Source organism: Ornithodoros turicata, chromosome 3 (assembly GCF_037126465.1).
Source record: "Ornithodoros turicata isolate Travis chromosome 3, ASM3712646v1, whole genome shotgun sequence".
Lineage (NCBI taxonomy): Eukaryota > Metazoa > Arthropoda > Arachnida > Ixodida > Argasidae > Ornithodoros > Ornithodoros turicata.
This window is the reverse complement of record NC_088203.1, coordinates 53,642,980-53,665,707: the sequence shown is the minus strand read 5'-3', so window position 1 is coordinate 53,665,707 and position 22,728 is coordinate 53,642,980. Positions and strand designations below refer to the sequence as shown.

The 22,728-nt window shown below is 46.3% G+C and overlaps 1 protein-coding gene and 1 long non-coding RNA gene across 2 annotated transcripts in view; one reads left to right on the top strand and one right to left on the bottom strand.

The window, feature by feature from the left end:
• LOC135388471 (tyrosine-protein kinase SRK2-like) overlaps positions 1 to 22,728 on the top strand; it is a 509,896-nt gene that overhangs the window by 282,145 nt on the left and 205,023 nt on the right. The gene's annotated exons all lie outside the window — the stretch shown is intronic.
• On the bottom strand, positions 1,193 to 1,775 carry LOC135387085 (uncharacterized). The gene is made up of 2 exons (XR_010420846.1): positions 1,692 to 1,775; positions 1,193 to 1,339 (listed from the first exon to the last, which is right to left on the bottom strand). It is a non-coding gene; the product is annotated as an uncharacterized LOC135387085 (long non-coding RNA).

Sequence of the window (22,728 nt, the reverse complement as noted above, 5' to 3'; positions counted from 1 at the left end):
TTGGCGCATTGACTGATCGTAGATTGCAACTTACGTTGCCGTCTTTTCCTGACATGCCACATTTTTCTGATCTAAGTAACCCAGTTACATTTATACTTACACTTAACTTTACAGTTACAGTTAGCACAGGATTGGCTGTTCCAAGTAAGCATTCCGCCTGAAATGTTTTACGAAACGGCAGCTGCTACATATTATTTCGTCTGATAAGTAGAAAACATATTTTTGCTTCCGGTCCTGTTTAACACCAACAACAAAAATGTCCTTCGAGCTTCCTTGTACAAAAGAGTTTGGACTGAAGGATGTCGTCAGGTGATAACCTCTGTGAGACCGCTTCTTCAGGCGCGCCTGTGAGGAACTGTGGGGGGATTTTTTGTATTAGTGAACTGGTTTCATTTCCAGATAAAATGTTGGTAGTGAGTGCAGTACTGGTAGTGAGTGGTGCAGTGTTGGTACTGAGTGCAGTACTGTGTCCTCCTGCCACGTCCTTGTCTTGTCTTCGCACTCGATCCGTCCAAGTTAAGTGAGTATTGCATTCTCTGAGTGTTCATATTGAGGCAGTAAAACGACGTGTTGCTCTTTGTAAAAACAGCTAAAAAGAAGCTAAATTTCCTGTTGCAGGGGTATCCAGTCAGAGCACTGATGTGCACTGTGTCATGTGTCACTGTGACTGTGCACAGTCAGAGCACTGTGTCAAACCTCAAAGAGCAAATGAACTAGAGGCGGAGCTCAGGAGGCAGATCAAATACTGGAAATGTCAGTACAACAGACTCAGGAGTTCCTTGTTGCGGCTGGACATTGTATGCGGAGATGATTTTCAGCGCTACAACTGCATATCGGGCCGTCTTTGACTGTTTAGTGCATGCAAAATATTTAAACTCAGATGAACAAAACGGGCAAGGGCTGTTTCTCAGCCATGTCGCATGCAGATTGTATTTTTGTGGTCCTCGTATGACTGCGCACCGGAATGCCAACGAAAGAAAGAAATAGTAGTAATGTTACAACCCAAGATTTACACAGAAAATCCACGGCAAGTATTGCACATTTTACTTGAAATTATTTTAAAATTACTTTAAAATTTGTTAAAAAATTTAAATTTTGAAAATGGGCAAAATCTGACTCAGTGCAGTACTTGTCGTGGATTTTCTATGTAAAACTCGGGTTGTAGGAAATAAAAAACTAGATAGAAAGGAAGCAGACAGTGGGAAATGATTTATTTGAAAATCAACGACGCCATCTTGAAGAAATCACGCCGGTGCGGCCGACTGGAGCACGACGGTTGAAGAGGCAGGTGGCACGCTAGTTCCAAGGCATCACACCAGATGGCGCCAGCATCGTAGCTCTATACGAGAAACACAGAGAACAAGAAAGTACTAGCGACACGTAAAAATGGCAACACTGCTTGACAAGTCTAACCATGCCAAAGCGCGGGGAAAAGGCCTAACCGCTACTGCTAAACAGCATGGAGAAAACACTACACATCAGGGGAAAAGGCTTAAGGCAATCGACAAGGCCTAACCACAGCGTCACAACACTACGCGGCTAACACATGGCGGGAACCACTAGCCACACGATGGTAAACGTGCGTCAACAGGCTTGGACACCGCTAAACAAGTCTAAACATTCGCGTACGGCGAGAAAAGGCTTAACACGAGCACGGTAAAACAACGCGCAAACATCGGTAAATCACTCACCTTTTTCCCCGCTGCGACGGAGCGTCCGCTCTCGTCGACAGCCAGGGATCAAGTGACGACGGAGCGACCGGCCGCACATCTTCTCCCTACGAGAGCCAGAGCTGGACTGACTGACTGAGGCGACGCGCCGCGGCAGCTACGCATGCGCGCTCCTAGCGCCCTCTGCTCCACCCGACCGCGCATGCGCGCGCGCGCGCTCCTAGCTCCCTCTGCGCCGCCCGCGGGTGTTTTCGGTTTCGGCTCTCCGCTGCGCGTGCGCGCGCTCCTAGCGGCGACGGGTGGCTTCGGAGTTTCGGTTTCACTCTCGTTTCTTTGCGCGAGCGTTTATCTGTATAAAGGCAGCGCGCACCGCGCTCGCGTCATCACTACGTGAAGATGTTCAGCTACCACTCGTTACAAAATTGTTCCCACACCCACGCTTCTTGGGAAGACGTGGAGAAGGAATGTTTCAGCAGCGAAAGTCCCCGCAACGAGCTCGTCATCACTGCTTTTCGCTACGTGATAGACATGGTAGGCTTTGGCAATATATGAGAGATCTCGCCGGGACCGCTGAAGGAGATGGTGCGTCGGATCTACGCCCGTTACAAGAACGTCTGCATAACGGTTCCTGACGGACCCCTGGGACTGATGAGCGAATTTGTGAGTCTGGCCAACTCAGAATTCAACTACATCGCTGCAGACATCGTGGACCTTCTCGCTCGTGCCATCGCTCATATTAAGCACGCCCTGCGGAAGGATTTTGTGCGCAAATTTGTGCGGATTTTGTGGACAATGTGCGCAAATTTGGATTTGCGGACATTTGCAAGCAGTCTACTTCGCCAACTTTGTCATTGATTTATTGAAATACCGCTTAGTTATTGACATGCAACGCATTAAACAGTCCGAATAACGTTGACGAGTCTCTGTCTTTTCTTTCACTGAAACATGTTTATTGAACACAAACAAAGGAGTTGGACGATAGATGCCTGCACCCTCCCTGACTTGTCTGATCTAACGAACAGAACGAGATGATCAGACGTGCCAGAAAAGGGGAATCTTCATCGCAGCGCCGTCATTGCGCGGGTCACGGTACCAGCACAATGACGTTATGGTCATTCTTTTCGTACACCCATTCCGCTACCACACTGCCACGATGACCCCTACTTCTCCTGTCTGCGAGAGAGAGAGAGAGAGAGAGAAGCATATCTCTACTACAACTTTTTTTCTCGATTACATGCGCGTGCAGCTCTTTGTTCCGCGGTTACTCGATCCCTGACGACGACGCTCTCGGGCTCTCTTCCGGGTTTTCCGATGCTGCACAAAGAGAGAGCACTATCGTAATCCTATACGCGTCAAAACACTAGGAAAGCTTACCGTATTCGCAGCTTCCATAAGGGAAGGAGTGTACGGCATCCACGAGATAGCGCTTGTCGTCGTAGGGGACCAAGCTCTTCTTGAGTCTCGAAATGGTGTACATTGTTTGCTTTATACTCTGGATGGTGCACTGCTTCTGAGAGACTGTCTTTTCATTGAACAGAGAATCTCGGTACACTTCGTGCAATAAATGTTTCCTCACCACGTCTTTCTTAACTCCTTTCGCTCTCGCGATCTGTTTGTGTGTCCCAGCCAAGAGGATGCTGTACATTTTCGCTCGGATGGCTACGACTTCCTGAATAACTCCGCCCCCCGTCTCGTCTTTGAAGTACCCCATCTGATTCGCGTGCTCGTCGTTGAAAAGTGGGTGGTCTGGCGGATAGGAAGACAGATCTAACTCACTCTCAATCTTCATCAGCTGCTCTTCCAGGCTTTCACACGTGAGAGAAAAAATTATGCTGTCCGTGTCGCTATAGATCAATTGCACTGGACATGTCAAGCGAGAAAAGAGCGACTCGTAGATGAAGCTGTACATTCGGACTTTGGATATCTCTAGAATGGCAAAGCCCACGTAAAGGGGGTGCGTGCATTTGACCCACCTATTCTGCATCTCGTATAAGATGCACTTGTCACTCAGAATGTGAAGATGCTGACTGCTGACGGAGCTAGCTTTTCGGAGCGCGCTTTCTTTGTCGTAGGCTATAGCGTACCTTTTCATGCGTCTCACATTTTGTATCGACTTACCGAACGTACTGTTGGACATGGTTTTGTACAAAAGTCGCTCGAATTTCGTGGTGGCGGCATTCCTCAACGCGAAGTTTCTCTGCACGAAGGCTCGCAAAAAGTCGTCTTGGCGGAACGAAAGAATGCTGTGAACACGTTTTATTTTCATGCCCAACCTCACGTACAGAGCGAGCAATGCATAATGAACGACGTAGCGTTCTTTATCGTAGCACGTCAGCAAGAGTTTCTTTGTGGGACAGGGAACCCGTCCGGTAGATATCGAACTCGTCTGCTCGTCGAACACGTAGATGTACACGGAGATTTTGTTTTTCTCTCCCACAGGGTAATGTCTTCGTAAGTGACTGGGAAGCAGGGGGGCCAGTACGTCACGCGCGTCTCCTGGTTCCCCGGATTCATATATTTGTGATATCTGACATAATGGTTTGCATTCCTCTTTAACGGATGCAAGAGTGCCAGCACGCTATACTTGAAACACTCGTTTTCGTGATTCGGATGAAGTTTGACGTTTGTGAGAGTCTTTCGTTTTCTTTTTAGCAGCTCGGGAAGCTCGATCGTGCACCCAATCCGCTTCGGTTTTAAGCGCGTTCGTTTTAAGTCGACACATTGGACGTCGTTCGAGGTGAAACCAGACCCTTCTCTCGCACAGTTTTCAACGCGTTGCAAGGATTCTGCGATAGCAGCATTTATCGCGCCTTCGATTTCTTGACGGTTATGAACCACTCTCATGTGAAGGTTCACGTGAAGGAGATGAGAAGTCAACCCGTCGGCTCCGTCCTTAATCATGAGCGCTCTCGAGCACAGACAAAATTTGAAAGGCATGGGGTACGCTTCGAGGACGCGCGCGATTACTGGAGCTATGCTCGGTAGATAGAGTCGCAAATCGTCGACGTTGTCGTCGTGCGGGGAGCAGAGAAGCGTGTACCTAGTAGCCGTTCCATCGAATGCCTCGTCTGTGACAAAAAAAGGAAGGAATTGTCTCTCTGTGACCGAGGGATGATTCTCTACGACGTGTTCTCGCAATTCAACGATTCTACGACCCTGGACAGGCTCAGCTTCGTTTTGAAATTCTGGACTTGCATCTGGTGATTCATCTCTAGCCCTACCAGACAGAGGAATGAAATCTGCATAGGACTGATCCCCTTCCCACATGAGCAATTCGTCTGCATTGTCGTGCCCATTTAGGGGTTCGTCGTCGTCGTCCGTTTCAGGTATTACGAAAGGAGGACTACTGACTCTGTCGTCGTCATCTGAAAGGACGACTGGGCTGTTACCGAGATTCTCTATTCTAGCTTCGTGCTCTTTCTACGGCCACGAGCATGGCATCGATGGGGTCGTACTGACATACGAGACAGCGCGGCACTGCGGTCAAGCAAAATCAGTACGAGATTTCCCCTCACGAAACAATGCTCACTTTTCCCTTAAGTTGAGGAACGCTTGAGATTGATGATGAGAAAGGATGGGGTGAGTCCCTGTGTGTGTTCAGTGTCATGCGGAGACAGCGGCTATTGGTTCCTGAAAAACCATGTCATACACAGAATACACTCTCACAGCAGACACGGTCAACTTACATTTTGGTCCACGAAACGACTCGCGTCGTGGATGGATGCCCCTTGTGGGCTTCCGATCAATCGACGTAGAACCAGCGCACCTTTTATAGTCGCTACACTGCTCTCCTCCTCCTCCTCCTCCTCGCATTGCGACAGTGTCGTCTGTACTTTGACCACCCCGCCTTCCGTCTTTCGCGCCTTTTTGCGATATCGCATGACAATGATACCATTGGCGTTGAATAAAACATTACACTAATTTCTAGCTAACACTCTGGGCCGACTTGTATATGACGACGAGAAGACCAAGTGTGGGATTCGAACCCAGGAACCTCCTACACTGGACGCGACTCATTAACCATTAGTCTAATTCGTACTGCGTGACGTTTTTCGTATTGCGTGGTTCGTGTCTACACACGTCCAAACATGTTCAAACACGTTCAATGACGTTATAGAGAGGGAGAGAGAGGAACTAGTGTGTCCAGGGCGACTTCGACGGTTCGCCGCCCGTGTCTGAACATGTTCAAACACGTCTCAACATGTCCAAACACATTCAATGATGCCATAGAGAGTGAGAGGAAAAGCTTTACTATAAATGTCGAAGCGAACGTTCAATCGTCATTCTCGTGCCATCATGATCAGCTTGGTAGATCCTCGTAAGTAATACCCATGACGTCATCATCGTCGAAATGTTTGAAGAGTTTCGTTTCCAGTGTACAACACTTTTGCTGCGCGTGAAGTCGGTTTTTTCCCGCCTCACATATTTCGGGAGATTGGCAGCGCCCGCTTCTTCTGCACCAATTGCGGTGGATTGTGGTCCAAAGGTACGCTTCCTCGTTTTTTTTGTTTTTTTTTAATACGTTCTATAATCGTTCACATTTTTCAGAGCAAAAGCATTGGACGGACCGATTGATTCGCCCGTTCCTCGGCTGTCGGACGGTACCGTTCGACGTACGTTGCGAAGGACTTCGACTATTGAAGGAAGATTGAGAAGATGGACCATCAGTGTCACTCTGTGACTGAAGAAGATTGTACGTGTGTGTTTGAGATTAAAAAAAACACGTGTTTCTCACGCTCTTTTCGTTGCAGATTACGAATGGCTACTGACGGTAGATCTACCCCTGGTCCTAACCTTCAAGCCTCCTCCGAAGACCTTCTTTTTGCGGATCGGCAATCAGTTGACCACCTGTCGTTGCGGTGGACTCTGGTCGAGAAACCCCAGCCATTGGATAGACTCGAGCCTTCGTCCGTATTTGGGCTGCCTTCCCGGCTACGAAACCAAAGCTGGAGCCTAATTCATGTGTAACGAGAAATAAAAAAAAGGTTGTCTACTCTCATTCCGTCTCAGTCATGATGACGCCCGAGCAGAGGTTTGCAACGTTTGTGCAAACACGAATGTATCGGGACTTGCTGCGATTACGCGATTATATTCACGGCGATAGCTGCGAGGGAGACTTTCGCTCTATTCTCAAGACGATACCCTTACGTCTGTTCACCGTCAGTGGGAAGATTGCAAAGAAAATGAAGCGTTTCGTAGATTACAAGCTCGAGCTGTTTGAAAAGTATAGACGAGGAGAGACAGTCGACCCGTGTCTCATCAACGCGGGTTTCAACCGACCTATCGTCCGTCGCTACTGGCTTCTCCACATATCCCTCGACGTCACGGTGCAGACCGGCGACGACGAGCGTCGGGTCAGCACGTTGGAAGATCGTCTCGCAAGCGTCTTGTGTATGTCGTGAAAAAATAGACTATTTTTACGAAACGAGTTTGCTCACGAGGAGACGTTTTATTGTTTCGTCATTCTCTTCGAGGTTACAGGAAAACATGGATACACAATTTTTCAAGCTGTAGCGTTTCGACATGCGCGTGGCTACGTAGATACAAAAAAGCCCGCAGTATGGCGAAAAGGGTGATTGAATACACTTGTCGTTATACTCGTCCACTACAGGTAAAGTCCTTCGAAGGTTTGCTTCGATGGGGGGAAGTCCGTAGCTGTCGAAAAACACGGCAGACCCTTCGTAGTTTTTCAGATAGAGCACCCAGTGCTGCCCGCGCCTTCTTCGGTCTTCCGTATTGATGATTAAATAGCCGGGCTTGCATAAAACGAAGGCTTCGTCGGAAGCGCAAATGCCTCTCAGCATGGAGGAAGCGAGGGGGTTCAGGGACACGAGTTCCAAGATGTTGCTCTCGTACATCTTTTCTTATGGGAAGGTGACCGTACGGTCCTTGTCGACGCACATGAGCTTGGGACACTCGGAAATCAAGAGGACGGTGACCGCGTGTGGAAGGGCTTTAGCGAAGCGTAATTGCAGGCGAACGTTTCCTTTTCGCCACTCGTTCAAATGCGAAGGAGAAGAACACTTGTCCACGTCCAAGTTGAAGTAGAGAAGGAACCCGTTCGTTTTAAATTGCTCGTAGCTATACTTGAAATGTTTCTCTCCCAGTTCTTGCAAGAAGTTAAAGTAAGGAATTTTGACGAGGTCGTTCTGAAAGTCGTACTCGGCTCGCACTTGCTGGCCGTCCACGGAGAGCATCGAATGAGACAGGTCGTAATGGCGGAATTTGTAGGGGTTCGATTGGATGTCGCCGAGAAAGTCGGACGTGGCGAGCAGGGCGACGCATAATTTGGAAGGTACCCTTTCGGGGTAAACGTTTTCAAAGTGAGCGTCCAAGGTCCCGGCACTCAAGCTCCGCACCTTGGTTTCCAATCCGCGTAACACGTAGATTGCTGGCGTGGTCTCAAGCCGCCGCTCGTATTCCAAAAATAGGGAAGGTGCCAGCATCACCTTTTTCAAGTGTAACGTCATTTCTTTAATGTCCACCTCGTAATTGTACGTCCAAAATACTCCTGTAGGCGTATAACTCGTTGGAACTGACGAGCTTGTTGTTCGCATAAATGGTGACCGTCTTAAACATGCCGCTCAACAGGTGGTTTATTGGGAAAACGACATCTTTCTCGTCCATTTCTTCCCCGTCGTCGCGAACAATGCGCACGGTCAAAGACACGAAACTGCCGTAGAGATCCAAGTGCGCCCTTTGCAAATTTCGAATAGAAAATTCGATTACGGAATTATTTACTCCGTTGACAGGATAAAAGAGTTCGTACGAAGTATCTTCCACGCCGTATTGAATGGAAGGGGGTTCGAATATCATCACGTCACTCGTAAGACAATGCGGTGACCATTGCGTCTGTATTTTTGCTTTCGTTGACGTCATGACGGAGCGCGCGCAGCGGATGTGTGACCTTCACGGCGTACCAAAGATATCTGCAGGTGCGTCGTGTGTCGGCGCCTTTTGTTGTCTTTTGCGGCATTTCTTTCCATTGTTGTTGTTTCCAGAGCCCTCCATGGAATCCAGCACGTCTCTCCCCGTTGCTATGGCCGTCTTTTTTACTGCGCGCGATATTCCTTCGCCATCGGCCAAATTCCGCGCCAAGCGCTTCAACGTTCTCTTGGCGATCGGTTTTATTTGCTGCCACATGGGAACGATAAACTTGGATATGTTGCTCAACACACCGCCCCCTCGTTGGAAAAGGGGTCCCGTGTACACGGGAATTATTTTGGGGGAATTACGGTACATATTTGAAATGCAATGTTAGATTGCTTCTGCCTTTGGACCGCAACGGCAAACGTCTTCCCGTTTCGTCCGCGAGAACGATCGTCACTGAGGGAATTTGCAATTGAGACAGGTTGAAATACTGGATGTTATCTAACGTGTAGGTGACGACGTGCTTGTCTTTCTCGTAATAAAAGGGTAGTATTTTGAATATCGGTTTTTTCCCGCTCCCCACGTACGTGGGTTCCACGATATCCGTGTAGACGATTATGTTGTGAAACCGGGTTCCAGGAGTACCTCGACAGAGCTCGTGGCATCCTCTTCCTCCCCCGTGAACACGGTACGCGATTCGAAGCCCAAAAGCACGGCCAGGTACTCGGAAAGTCTTAGGGTGGAGGTCAGTGTTGCGGATTTGAATCCACGGATTTGATTTAAATCCGGATTTAAATCCACCGGAGGGCTGGAGGATTTGATTTGCGATTTGATTTGCGATTTGATTTGCGCGAAAAAATATGGGCAGGATTTGGATTTGGATTGAATCGCATTTTCCACTAATGATTTGGAATTGGATTCAATCGCATATTCCAGTTATGATTTGGATTTGGATTCAATCGCATTTTCCACTAATGATTTGGATTTGGATTGAATCGCCCCCTTTGCAGCGGATTTGCGCGTGGATTTCGCCAAGCACCCTCACAAGATGCATGGATTTGAAATTGAGCAAAGCGCCGTTTCGCATTCTACGCGAATTGATGTGACCTTGTCTAAAATCTGCACACGCTCTAGCGGCGTCCTCTCCCCAGAGCGACAGGAGTAGCCGTTTCGTTCCAATCACTTCCCCTCACCGCACCGAGGGAACATCGGATGCGCAGTTCTTCGAACGTAGTTAGCGTTATTCTGTCGATTGGACGGAACCTTTCCCGTGGACCTCTAGCTGAGTCTTCAAGCACGAGCCGTTTCAAGCTTGCCAAATCATGTCGTGAAATTATTGGTCTTCCCAATCATATTGAACGCATATAGGTACACGCATTCATGTCAAAACAAAGTAAAAGCGAACAATAAATATATCAAATCTATCATTTCGTGATTTCGGAAAGGCAAGCCTTCCCTACTCCCACGGACAATCATGGCAAGATGTGCCATTCTTCCTCCCATACCCCTTTTTTTCCCTTGATAACAACAGTCTGTACTGCGCGAGGAAAATTTTTACAAAGCACCGAAACGTCACCATTAAAACAGACCCATAGGCTACATGTTTAGTAACAGAATTCGTAACATTTCCCACGATTTATTAACGATCAATTTAATTGTGACCCCCGGGGTATAGTAACCAGCGACCCGTGGTCTTTTGAGTACTGATCGACGCAGGCGTGTGTGTCTGGGCGTAGGTGAGCCTATAGGCCCGCGATAGGAATTCCTTCACGCACGCGTGCTCGCCCGGTGCTAAATGACGAGGAGGTCCCTGACCCAAAATCCGCTTTTGGGAAGGTGTACCATACCTACCAACTGTCTATGCCCCGTGAAGCCCGAGTCAACACTAACACGATACGTGATGATGGAGATGGGGGTTGTGCACCGCCCCTACCAGAGCGAGCCAGTCACCGACGATTCAACGCACTTTTATCAGTATCATTTTTTCTATTTTGGTGTAACACAAAAATTTTAGGGCTCTTAACGAATTACGTGTAGGCAATGCAACAGCAAGTGCGGCTGATTTTCGATAAAGTTTTACTATTTTCTTTCTGGATACCTTCAACTCAACTCCCATCATTCATTCATTACATGTATTTTCGTTGTTCTTCCCTTTGCGCCCCTCTTCCACTGGCATTGCGCAATTCCGCGCGGTGGAGTGGCCAGCTGTCGGCTACGCACCGGCGAGGAGAGCCGTCTGAGCCAACGGGGAATTAAATGACGGAGGTTGAGTTTTTTTCGTGAGGAGAAGTCTAATGCTATCACACTGCAGGCCGACGCAGCTCTGGGCTCGGGCAATGCTCGGGACTGCCTAGCTCTGGGGGAAGTACTCATGCCCTCCAAAATGCGGCCTGTGTTAGCTTCCAGCTAATCGTACGCGGCTGGTCGCGCATGAAATACAACATCCACGAGCGAACGCTAGAGGTGACACAGTGAGGTCGCCTCCTGTCCACGCTTGTCATATCATCGACGTACGTGACTAAGCATTTCACCTCCTGTAGCGTCCTGCAGTAGGGTGTGCGTTCGAATTATGCGTAAGCTCCGTGCTCAAGTGGACTGCGCAGCGTGCCAGTATGAAGCCATGGAACTGGAGAATCCATTACACAAACATAGAAAGCTCCGCAAGGACTTTTCACGGGACATGTAAGCATTGCCAGAAGAAGGGGTCGTCGAAGCTGCAGGTTTACATGTTACATCCAATTTCATACGGCATTTGAGAAGGCGTCATTCTCAAGAGTTAGAAGGCCAAAGCGTGGTGCCGTCAAGTCCGTTTGAAGCTGCCTCCTCATCAGCTTCAAGGAAGAAGGATTGATATGTTGGCTCTTTATATCCTCGTCAATCAGACGAAATTTATTGTTCTTTGTGCCACGTCACGCTGTTATTTAAGCGTTGTTTAGTGAATACATGCAGTATTAGTAATTTGTAGACACGGTTATACGTCTAGTAATGCTACTGCATGAATTTTGGCCCCCGGATTTCTCAAAAGATTTGATAAATCCGGATTTAAAAGCGGATTTGATTTAGGTCCAGAAAAACAAATCCGGATTTAAAAGGATTTTATTTAACGTGTCAAAATTAAATCCGGACTTGATTTGGATTTGATTTACTACCTTCAGAAAAAATGCGGATTTGATTTAAATCCGATTTGGGCGGCCAAATCCGCAACACTGGTGGAGGTGCCCTCGGAAAGCCGAATTTTACATTTCTCTTCGGTTCCGTCGAAGCTGAAGCGCGCGCGTTCGCCTACGCGCTGGTTAATCGCATTTAGAAGTGCTTGCGGTGTCGCATAATAGCCGGGAGGCAGATGTACTTGCAAAGATCGAGGAATTTTCGTCTTGATCGTGAAAGAAAATTGGCGCGCTACGGGGAGAGAGACGCGTAGCGTTTCTTCGTGTCCCTCGACGGGTGTGAGATGTAGCAGCTTGACAAAGGGTTCCGGTACGTGCAACCCTTTCGGTGTTTTCAGAGAGTAGACGTTATCCGCGAATTCTAGCGAGGCGTCCAGCTTGTGCGTCTGGAAAGACTTGTTGAGTGTGTTCCGTAGGGACGTGGTTTCCGAATTCAGAGTGACGTCGCCGAAAGTGACGGGTGCGGCGTGCTCCAATAAGATGGAGGTGGCTTCGCGTTCGCTCAGTTTGGGAGGTTTCACCGCACGACCTGCTTCGCTGGACGCTAGCGAGGCGTCGAGTGCCTGTGCGAGCCGAGGGTCAAATTCCACGGCTTTCACGTCCACGGGTAAGACGAAGTCGTATCGCGATTTATTGTACGCGAAAGAAACGTTGAATTCCGAAAGGGCTTTTCCCAAATCCCTCTCGAGATCCGAGGTGACGCGAAAAGTTCTGCCGGCTTCGACCGTGTCCTCGAAAGAAACCTCGATTTTCGCATCTTGCCTTTCGTACCTGATATTTAAAAAAATCGTTACTTATGCTGAGATCCATCAGACCGACTTTATACCGATTCGAGAGCTGAAGCGGACTATCGAAAGCTACCGTGAAGGCGTTGAGTTTATTCGAGGGAAACTTATCCATGCTGGCGTTCGAGAGCAGGTGGACGTAGATGTCTGACATCATTTCCCAATCTTGACCACTTCGCTGCTCGGAACCCAACTGTCGTGTTCTTTGTCGTAACCGAACCAGCGAACCAAGGAGAAGCTCTGACCGTTCACTTGCTTCTTTCTCAGCACTTTCGTTACTGGCCAAGGCTGATTGGCGTCTCGGGTTACGACGAGTACCTCCTCCGGGTAGAAAGATCCGTCCACTTCCTTACCCCGGTAATCTTCCAGGTGTACGACGGGAGGAGAGGTGTCTCTCAGGCGGGAGACGGTGAAAATCTGAGGCGACCAACTCCCTTCCGAGCTCTTATGAAAACCTTTTCTGTGTAGTAGGACCCTCACTTTATCCCCCAGTTTGAGCTTCTTTTTCATGGAGGGTACGACGGGCTTCCCATTTATCTTATTGAACAGCTCCAATTCGTTTTCGGGCGTGACTTCGGACGGGCTGATGCCCAAAGTCCTGTGTTTGGTGTTGTTGTAGTCGCGCACGCTCTTGGGAAGCGCGGAAACGAAGTAGTATTTTCCCGTTACTCTAAAATAACGGAATATTCTGTCGCGTAAAGTGCGTATGACGCGTTCTGCCTGCGATGCTTTGATTACTGTCGAATACATGTGTACCTTCTTTCGTGAGAGATACTCCTTGACGGTCTTGTTGTAGAATTCCCCGCCTCTGTCGCAAAAGATGCGTGTAGGTACGTTACCTCCCTGAAAAAGTCTTATCATGGCCCTTTTCATTTCGGCGGGGCGCTTCATCTTTAGTGGGAGGGTGCGCAGAAAGCGGGAGAGGGAATCAATTGCCACGAGAATGTAGCGGTAGCCACCGTTGAACCTCTTGTATTTTGAAAAATCGGCGAGATCCATTTGCCACACGTCGTTGATCTTGAGCGCGATGATGCGCCTCCTATTAAACTTTCTTCTGACCGGATGGTGTAGCGTGTAGGCATCCAGCTTTCTGAGAATGGCGAGAGCCTTCTTTTTGCTCAAGTGATGCGCATTTCTATAGCGTTCCACACCCCCCAAACCACCCTCTGGTTTCTCATATCCCTCCATAAGTCGTCCACGCAATGGAGGCCTGCTGCTGCTGCTGTTGAGGCTCGCGAGACTTTGGGGAACCAGGAAGGTTTCTTTCCCGTCGTACGTTGCAACAAATAATTGACGAGTTCGTAAACGGAGGAGTGTCTGATGGGCTTGCCCGACACGGACACACAACCCTCGCGATCCCTGGAAAGAACCTTCTTTAATTCCGAGACGACCCTTTCCGCTTCCTCTTCGTCCACCTCTGGAGAGAGGAGCGAATAGTCAAAGTCATTTGTAGCGTCGGACGCCTTGTTTTTATTGTCCTAGGGGTCAAATCCGTACTGCTTGAGTATGCGATACAGTGCTTGCAGTATGAGTTTCACTTTGACGTCATCACTCTCCTTCGAGGAAAGAATGTTTCCGATGGAGGAGGTGGTCACTTCAATTCTCTTGGCCATTGGCGAAAAGGTTCAACACGGCGGAAAGCAGGAGAGGAACCACCGACGAAAGAACGCCCTGTCCTCGCTGCTGAGACAGATAGCGCTTCAAACCTTGTGGATTCTTGTGAATCTCTTTGTAGGCGAGCCGTCGTAAAAAGCGTTTGTGCTTCTTCAAACGCGCGAACGTATCTGGAGCTAGAGCCACCTTTCCGTTCAATACATTGAGGCAAATTTCGGAGAAGTGTTTCATGTCGGACGAGGACGAACGTCTCAAGACGTCGCGACGGCGTGGAGGGGGTAGAGTGGAGAGTACTTTGAGTAAAGTGAGGTGAGGGCGGAGATTCATTTCGGAGCGTAGATATATTGACGTTCTCCCGGAAAGATATTGCTACGCAACCTGTGATCCTCGTGCGTATAGTTGTGAAGTTCCACGAGTAAATATGCGTGGGGCGACGACATCGCTTGTTTATATGCGTCCAGAAAATACTCCAATCTTTTTCTGCCAAATAGCTGTTGGCCAAAATGTTCCATCTGGTGCAAGCTGCGCACTGTGCGCCACAGGACGACGTAACTGGCGTTGTAGGATATTGTTCTAAAATTGCTACTGTCGAAAAAGATGTTTTGAACGAGTAAGAAGATCGACGCGTTGGCGTGGTGAGAATCCCGAATGAAAAGATCGGTCACCACCTTCAAGGAACCGGCGTCGGTCATGTGATCGTCAACGACGATCAGCGTAGCGCGCGACGTGTCCCACTCTCGCGGTAGCTCCTTGGTAAATTTTACGGAGTCCCCGAATTCGTCCTGCATGCTCGGCGAAGCATATTTCTGCACGTAGAATATTTGTGATGGAGGCTTGTCCACCACGTCGTTCAGGTTCCTCAGCACGTTAGCAACGAACGTAGATTTGCCGCACATGGAGGGGCCGCTTAAGATGCAGCGAAAAGGATGACGGAAACGAAAAGGTTCGGGGGAAGACATGTTGCGTGCGTACACGTTTCACGAAGAGATAGAAGAGACTGAGACTCGAAGAGAAATGCATCGCTTTTATTTACACGTCGTTGTCGTCGTCGTCCTCTACATCGGAACTGCGTTCCCAATACAGATTATCCAGGCTAAAGTTGGACTTCTTTTTCGCCAGTCTGTCCGCCGCTAAGATGCGGTCGAGCGTCTTCATCTTGTCCTGACACATTTCTTGACGCTCTTGCAACCATTCCAAGCGGTGGACTTGAAAGGCTTCCTCCACGATGCCGCGAATAAATTCGCGAAGTTCTTCGTTTTTTGTCTTTTCCTTGCGACGACGAGAAACGCAGGAGAATAAACCACACATGGCGTTTTCCACGTATCGGTCAGAATGATGACGCGAGCGCGGTGCGCGCTGCCTTTATACAGATAAACGCGCGCGCGCAAAGAACGGAGAGTGAAACCGAAACTCAAAAGCCACCCGTCGCCGCTAGGAGCGCGCGCGCGCGCAGCGGAGAGCCGAAACCGAAAACACCCGCGGACGGCGCAGGGGGAGCTAGGAGCGCGCGCGCGCATGCGCGGACGGGTAGAGCAGAGGGCGCTAGGAGCGCGCGCGCATGCGTAGCTGCCGCGGCGCGTCGCCTCAGTCAGTCAGTCCAGCTCTGGCTCTCGTAGGGAGAAGATGTGCGGCCGGTCGCTCCGTCGTCACTTGATCCCTGGCTGTCGACGAGAGCGGACGCTCCGTCGCAGCGGGGAAAAAGGTGAGTGATTTTCCGATGTTTGCGCGTTGTTTTACCGTGCTCGTGTTAAGACTTTTCTCGCATGTTTAGACTTGTTTAGAGGTGTCCAAGCCTGTTGACGCACGTTTACCATCGTGTGGCTAGTGGTTCCCGCCATGTGTTAGCCGCGTAGTGTTGTGACGCTGTGGTTAGGCCTTGTCGATTGCCTTAAGCCTTTTCCCCCGATGTGTAGTGTTTTCTCCGTGCTGTTTAGCAGTAGCGGTTAGGCCTTTTCCCCGCGCTCTGGCATGGTTAGACTTGTCGAGCAGTGTTGCCATTTTTACGTGTCGCTAGTACTTTCTTGTTCTCTGTGTTTCTCGTATAGAGCTACGATGCTGGCGCCATCTGGTGTGATGCCTTGTAACTAGCGTGCCACCTGCCTCTGCAACCGTCGTGCTCCATTCGCCCGCACCGGCGTGATTTCTTCAAGATGGCGTCGATTTTCAAATAAATCATTTCCCACTGTGTGATTCCTTTCTATCTAGTTTTTTATTTCCTACAACCCGAGTTTTACATAGAAAATCCACGACAAGTATTGCACTGAGTCAGATTTTGCCAAACTTAAAAATTTAAATTTAAAAAATTTAAAATAATTTAAAGTAAAATGTGCAATACTTGCCGTGGATTTTCTGTGTAAATCTTGGGTTGTAACATTACTACTAGAAATGTCCAGGAATTTAGGAATTTCCATTTCATCATGCAGCCGTATTTTTTTTCGACTGGATTGTTTTTCTGCGCAGTGTCCTCAAAGACTTAACTGAATTTCCCACCCTCCGGCAGATTCAAAAGCGAATGCCTCATCATTTCAGACAATTTCCAAACACCCGTGTTGTTATCGACGCAACTGAGATACGCATGCAGAGGTCATCATCACATGATGCACAGAGGCAAACATTTTAAAGTTACAAACATGAGAAGAGTTGAGGATTGGGCTAGTTGGTAATGAGACATCTGAACTGAGAGCGCAAGATACAGGGACAAAGCCACGGCCCGTCCTGTCTGTTTCTCCGTTCTTTGTCCATGTATCTTGCGCTCTCAGTTCAGATGTTACAAACATGGTAACACTCTCAAAGATTTGGTATGTGCCACGCCAGACTGCTATGTCACCCATATTTCAGCACCTTGGGGTGGAGTGGCAAGTGATAAACAGACGTTGTCCGAGAGTGGAATATTGGAGCGTCTCGGACCGGGTGACGCAGTCATGGTCGATAAAGCGCTTAGAATAGACGATATTATTCCAGCGGGTGTTACAGTCCACATTCCTCCTTTTAAGGGCGGTAACATGTCCCAGATTTCCAAAAAGAATATCGCAGATACTAAAAAATAGCAAGTGCGAGGTGAGCATTGAGCGGGTAATTCGCCGTATCAAGGAGTTTCATATGTTAGACAATGGATACAAAGTAAATATGGCTGATGTGGCGTTCCTCAGCAACTTTAGGCACCCGCTGTGATTATACGGTGTGGGCATTTGTGAACTGAGTTGTACATTACGTAGTCTACTTTAGTTTCGTTAGCGCCTTTATAAGGGCCGTGAATTCGGGTTTTACGTTTTTTATGAACCAGGGGGGTAAAAACAGTAAAATCTGGCAATCTTGTGTGAAAAAAAAGTTCAATTCTCACATTTTACGTGAACATAAGATGCAGAACATAGCATGCTCTATTTCCGATGTCAGTGGCTGAATTTGCAGTTTACCAAGTTAGTCTTTGAGTTTTACTTGGGTTTATCTTTAAACTCTTGGACCTGTTTATAAGCCTTCTGCGCAAATTTACGAATCTTTCAGGTTAAATGTATTCTCCCTTTTCATACTCAGCTGCACGTATCCTACTGTTTCTTAGACGTTAGTGACTTATCCTATGTATAGTATTTTATCTTGGACAACACTGTAGATTTTATGCATTATGATTTTCATCTGTACTAATCTTGATCTTGTGATTATGCTTCGTGCTTTTACCTACAGAGTGTGACATTTTCTATGGTTTTGCACTACTGATGTGTATTGTTTATTAAACCATGGGCCACACCTTTATTACACTATATTTGACTCTGTTTGCAGTGACTTGAGGACCACAGTGTGTGGCCAAATTTCTCTCTCTCCCTCTTTCTTAAAACAAAGAGTGCCTGCTCAATTAACGAGAGTAGCACCACGCAAATGAACATTTAATAAGCATTTCATATTATATGCAATATTCTTGTGACCAGCAGCATGGGCAGACGATTTAAGGCGTTCCGCTCGTTGCTGGTAGCCAAGGCCATGCTGAAGATTGGGAGATGGGGGTTCGAATCCTTCACGTCTTTTCGAGAAGCACTGATCGAAACACGCTATCTGCCGCCATCTCCGGCCATGGATTATCTTGCCGCGAAACACGTGTTACGGGCTCTCTAATTCTTCAGGAATACTTCGCGAATAGTTCGAATAGTTAACTTTAAACAAAAAAGCAATACCATAGATAATCTGTCTTACAAATAAACATTTGCCATAAACATAAACATTTGTAAGAGTTGCCGACAAATATTTAACTGGGGTCGAAATTTACACAAATTACGCAAACCATATTATAAGGAAGAAGCCGAAAGAGCGCACTTGCACAAATGCATAAATTTGCGGACGTCTTAACTGCAGAGAGGTTAGACATTTTTTAGTTAAACTTCGGCAAATGAGTAGTAATAGGTGGGGCAGAACCCAGCCCCATGAGAAACTACGGCACCCCCCTACCCTGAGCCCTGCGCGTACGACATGAACCCTTGAACCCTGCCCTGAGCCCTGCGCGTATTTTTCCCTGCGCGGCGCGTCCCTGCGCGGGTTTACATGCAGAGACATGCAAAGAAGGGTCATACACAAAAAGTACAAGTCAAAATATATTTATTAATGTCATTCAAGTTGAGATATATTTATTAAAGCCAATAGTGCTGGGAATTGTGATGCCAATCAGGTGAAGGAGAAAAACCCAGCCGAAAAACCTTCACCACCTGTAACAGGGCGGTGCTCGGGTGGAGGGTTGCTGTGGTGGGCGGAGCGTGACCGGAGGGCTGCGTGCTAACCATTCCACCTGGGCTGACTTCTTTCACCATACTTGGGCCGACTTCCTTCCCACGACAGGTGGGCGTCGCGTGGCCGGAGGGCTGTGTGCGCGTTTACCATTCAGCCTGGGCCGCCGACTTTCGTCATTTTTCAGCCTGAGCCGCCGACTTCACATATTTTTCCAGCTACAACAGGTGTGCATAGCCATACACAAAGTACAAGTGAAAATATATTTATTAAAGTCATTAGGAATTATGACTGCGTGAATGGGAAAAACTTAGCCAAAATCTGAAATAGAAGGAGCACAATACACGTAACAATACTTATTACAGGTATGATACACTAGCATTGAATAGGTATCACAAATGAAACACAATATTTTTTATTAGTGGAAGTTTTCAATGAATCAGAAGTGATAGCGCATTTAAAATATTCTTAATCAATACGATTACAATCAAAATTACAAATTGTATTATAAAACGTCTAATATTCCTATACGTGAGAACCATCAATGCAATAGCGGGAAGTTCTGATAGTTGTATGCAATTAAATGTGAACAGCAGAGACTCTGGAGGACTATGGGACACGAACACAAGAAGAAATAAAATCTATACCACTACATTGCTTAATCAAACAACATAATAATCTATCATTCAGAAAATGAAAAAATCAAACTCATCAGGAAATAGACATGTTAAAAATGAACTTCACCACAAAGCACACTCCTAGCCAACAAACAGAACAAAGAACGACACGAACACAAGAGGAAATAAAATATGTACCAATACAAAGAAGATATTCCACTTCACCACATAGCACACTCCTAGCCAACAAAGAACGACACGAACACAAGATGAAATAAAATCTATACCAATACAAAGAAGATATTCCTAATCAAAACAACATAGTAATCTATCATTCAGTAAATCAGAAGAAAAAATCAAACTCATCAGAAAATAGACATGTTAAAAATGAACTTCACCACATAGCACACTCCTAGCCAACAAAGAACGACACGAACACAAGATGAAATAAAATCTATACCAATACAAATAAGATATTCCTTATCAAAACAACATAGTAATCTATCATTCAGTAAATCAGAAGAAAAAATCAAACTCATCAGAAAATAGACATGTTAAAAACTTCACCACATAGCGCGCTCCTAGCCAACAAACAGAACAAAGAACTACACGAACACAAGAGGAAAATCAGAAGAAAAAATCAAACTCATCAGAAAATAGACATGTTAAAAATGAACTTCACCACATAGCACACTCCTAGCCAACAAAGAACGACACGAACACAAGAGGAAATAAAATCTATACCAATACAAAGAAGATATTCCACTTCACCACATAGCACACTCCTAGCCAACAAAGAACGACACGAACACAAGATGAAATAAAATCTATACCAATACAAATAAGATATTCCTAATCAAAACAACATAGTAATCTATCATTCAGTAAATCAGAAGAAAAAATCAAACTCATCAGAAAATAGACATGTTAAAAACTTCACCACATAGCACGCTTCTAGCCAACAACCAGATCTAATGATATCTACCCTGATTTGTAGAAGACGGGTGCCGATAGATGTATGGAAGACCATGGAATACGAACGACAGGAGGAAATAAAATCTATACCACTACAAAGAAGTTATTCTTAATGAAAACAACATAGTAATCTATCATTCAGAAAATCAGAAGAAAAAATCAAACTCATAGGGAAAATTAATATTCCTATACGTCAGAACCATCTTTGCAATAGCGTGAATATTTGTCATAACATTTCGAGCGCAATAGGGAATCTCAGTTTCATATTCCAACATTACTCAACCTTTAATTTCTTATTAAGTGAATAGCATAGACGTAAGGAAATAACGAGAAACAACACAATCAACAGCTACAATTAATAGAGAGCCAAACCTGCGCACCATCCAACACATAGAGAAATAATAGCTAAGCAATCTATCAAAGGCGAAATAGCACAGGCTTAACGCTGAAGAACAGAGGAACACCCGGCGACACATAAACATCAACAGAGGAAAATAATCTATCATTGAACCATCATAAAATCGATCAATATACAATTTTCATTCTAACAAACACTACGAACCTTGATGGAGGTATCCAAGACATAGGAAATATGCACGGTTTTCACTCTTTTCCTCAAAGCCGGGAGACTTAATGTCTATATCTATGTGACCATAGCACAGCGCATGCTTTATCACTCAAAGGGTTAGGGGCTATATTACTTCGTCTAGCAAACGGGACGCTCTAGAGGTCAGATAAGAGAGTTCAAAGGCGATATATTTTATTGTGCAGCGCAAATGAACCTATTATATAAAGCAGCGGTATTATATAAAGCAAAAAACAAACCCATGCACTGCACGGTAGATGTAGTACTGGGAAATCAGCAAATAGATGTTGTGGATTCCGTAAAAGTCTTGGGTGTTGTTTTCTCTGCTGACCTATCCTGGACTAAACAGGTTGACTTAGTTTGTAATAAAATTTCAAAAGTTTGCGGTATCTTGTCTAGGAATCGACTTCTTTTCCCTGTACAGGTGAAACTTTTGATATATCAGTCACTTATTCACTCCGTTCTCTGTTACTGTAACCTGGTGTGGTGTTCTACTGGTTTGGTTAACTTAAAAAAGATACTCATATTACAAAAGAGAGCCGTTAGGATCATAGAAGGTGTCTCCGTTTACACACACGCTGAGCCCCTATTTGAGAAGCTAAGGATTATGAAAATTGACATCCTCTCTAATTACACTCTCGTTAGGTCGTACCTAAGGGCCCTTCGCTTAAACAATAGCAGATGGTTGTCGCTGTGCAACCTTGACAGAACTACCCGTCGGCAGACACGCCAAGCACATCTGTGGCAGGTACCGCCAATAAGAACAAATTACGCCAAACAATCCTTAACTTACAGACTTACCATTGTTCTAAATAGCTTCTTGAATTCTAGTATTGATGTTTCACAGATGTCCTCAAGAAATCTGAGAAATATGTTTTCAAGTCAACTGAATTGATAAACTTGCATTTTGTCGTTCTGCATGTGTGTAATATTATTCCTTTTCCTTTTTCTAAGTGAATTTCATTGATAGCCTTGTATCGGTTATCTCTACTGCGCATGTTGTATCATGGCTTTCAAATATTTGCCTGTATTATTTTCTTTTGTAAAGGGGCTCGTTATTTTATTCCCCCCATTCCACCAAGCACTGGGGTAGAGTATCGCCTGTTGCGATGAAACTCCCCACTCTCCAAGGCCGAAAATAAAGTTGTTGTTGTTGTTTCTTTTGTTTGACTCCGCTGTTGTTTGCACCAAATGTAGGGTGGTACCGCCCTAGTCAAGCGGCTTCTGCTGCTTTTTGGCGTACCACCTTGTTTTGTGTTTGACACAAACAGAAATAAATGAAAATGAAATGATATAGATGTCGATATCACTCGCTGGGGTCACTATCTTTTCGTATCCTTTCCCTCAAATGGAAATCTTTCGTCAAAGTGGTTGACAAGTCGGCTAAGTTTGTAGAGATGCGATATTGTTATTGAAGATGTAGAGAAAGTCCAAATTATTAATTGGTAGCAACGATACACAATCAAAAACGAGAAACAGATCTAATTACATCAAGTTTGTAATATCTTGCAACAGAAATTTCTAATGAACCACACAGAAATATCAAATGTGAAATGCAACTCAGAGTTATGAGGCATTCCCATCTTAGAGGTACTTACTTATGTCATGCGAGTGAACAATTGGAAGAAATACAAGACAATAATTATTTCGTGCGGTAAGTTCACAACTCATAGAATATCAATCGAGTGAATACTTGAAACAAAATCAAAACAATAATTCTCACGACAGGTGGAGATT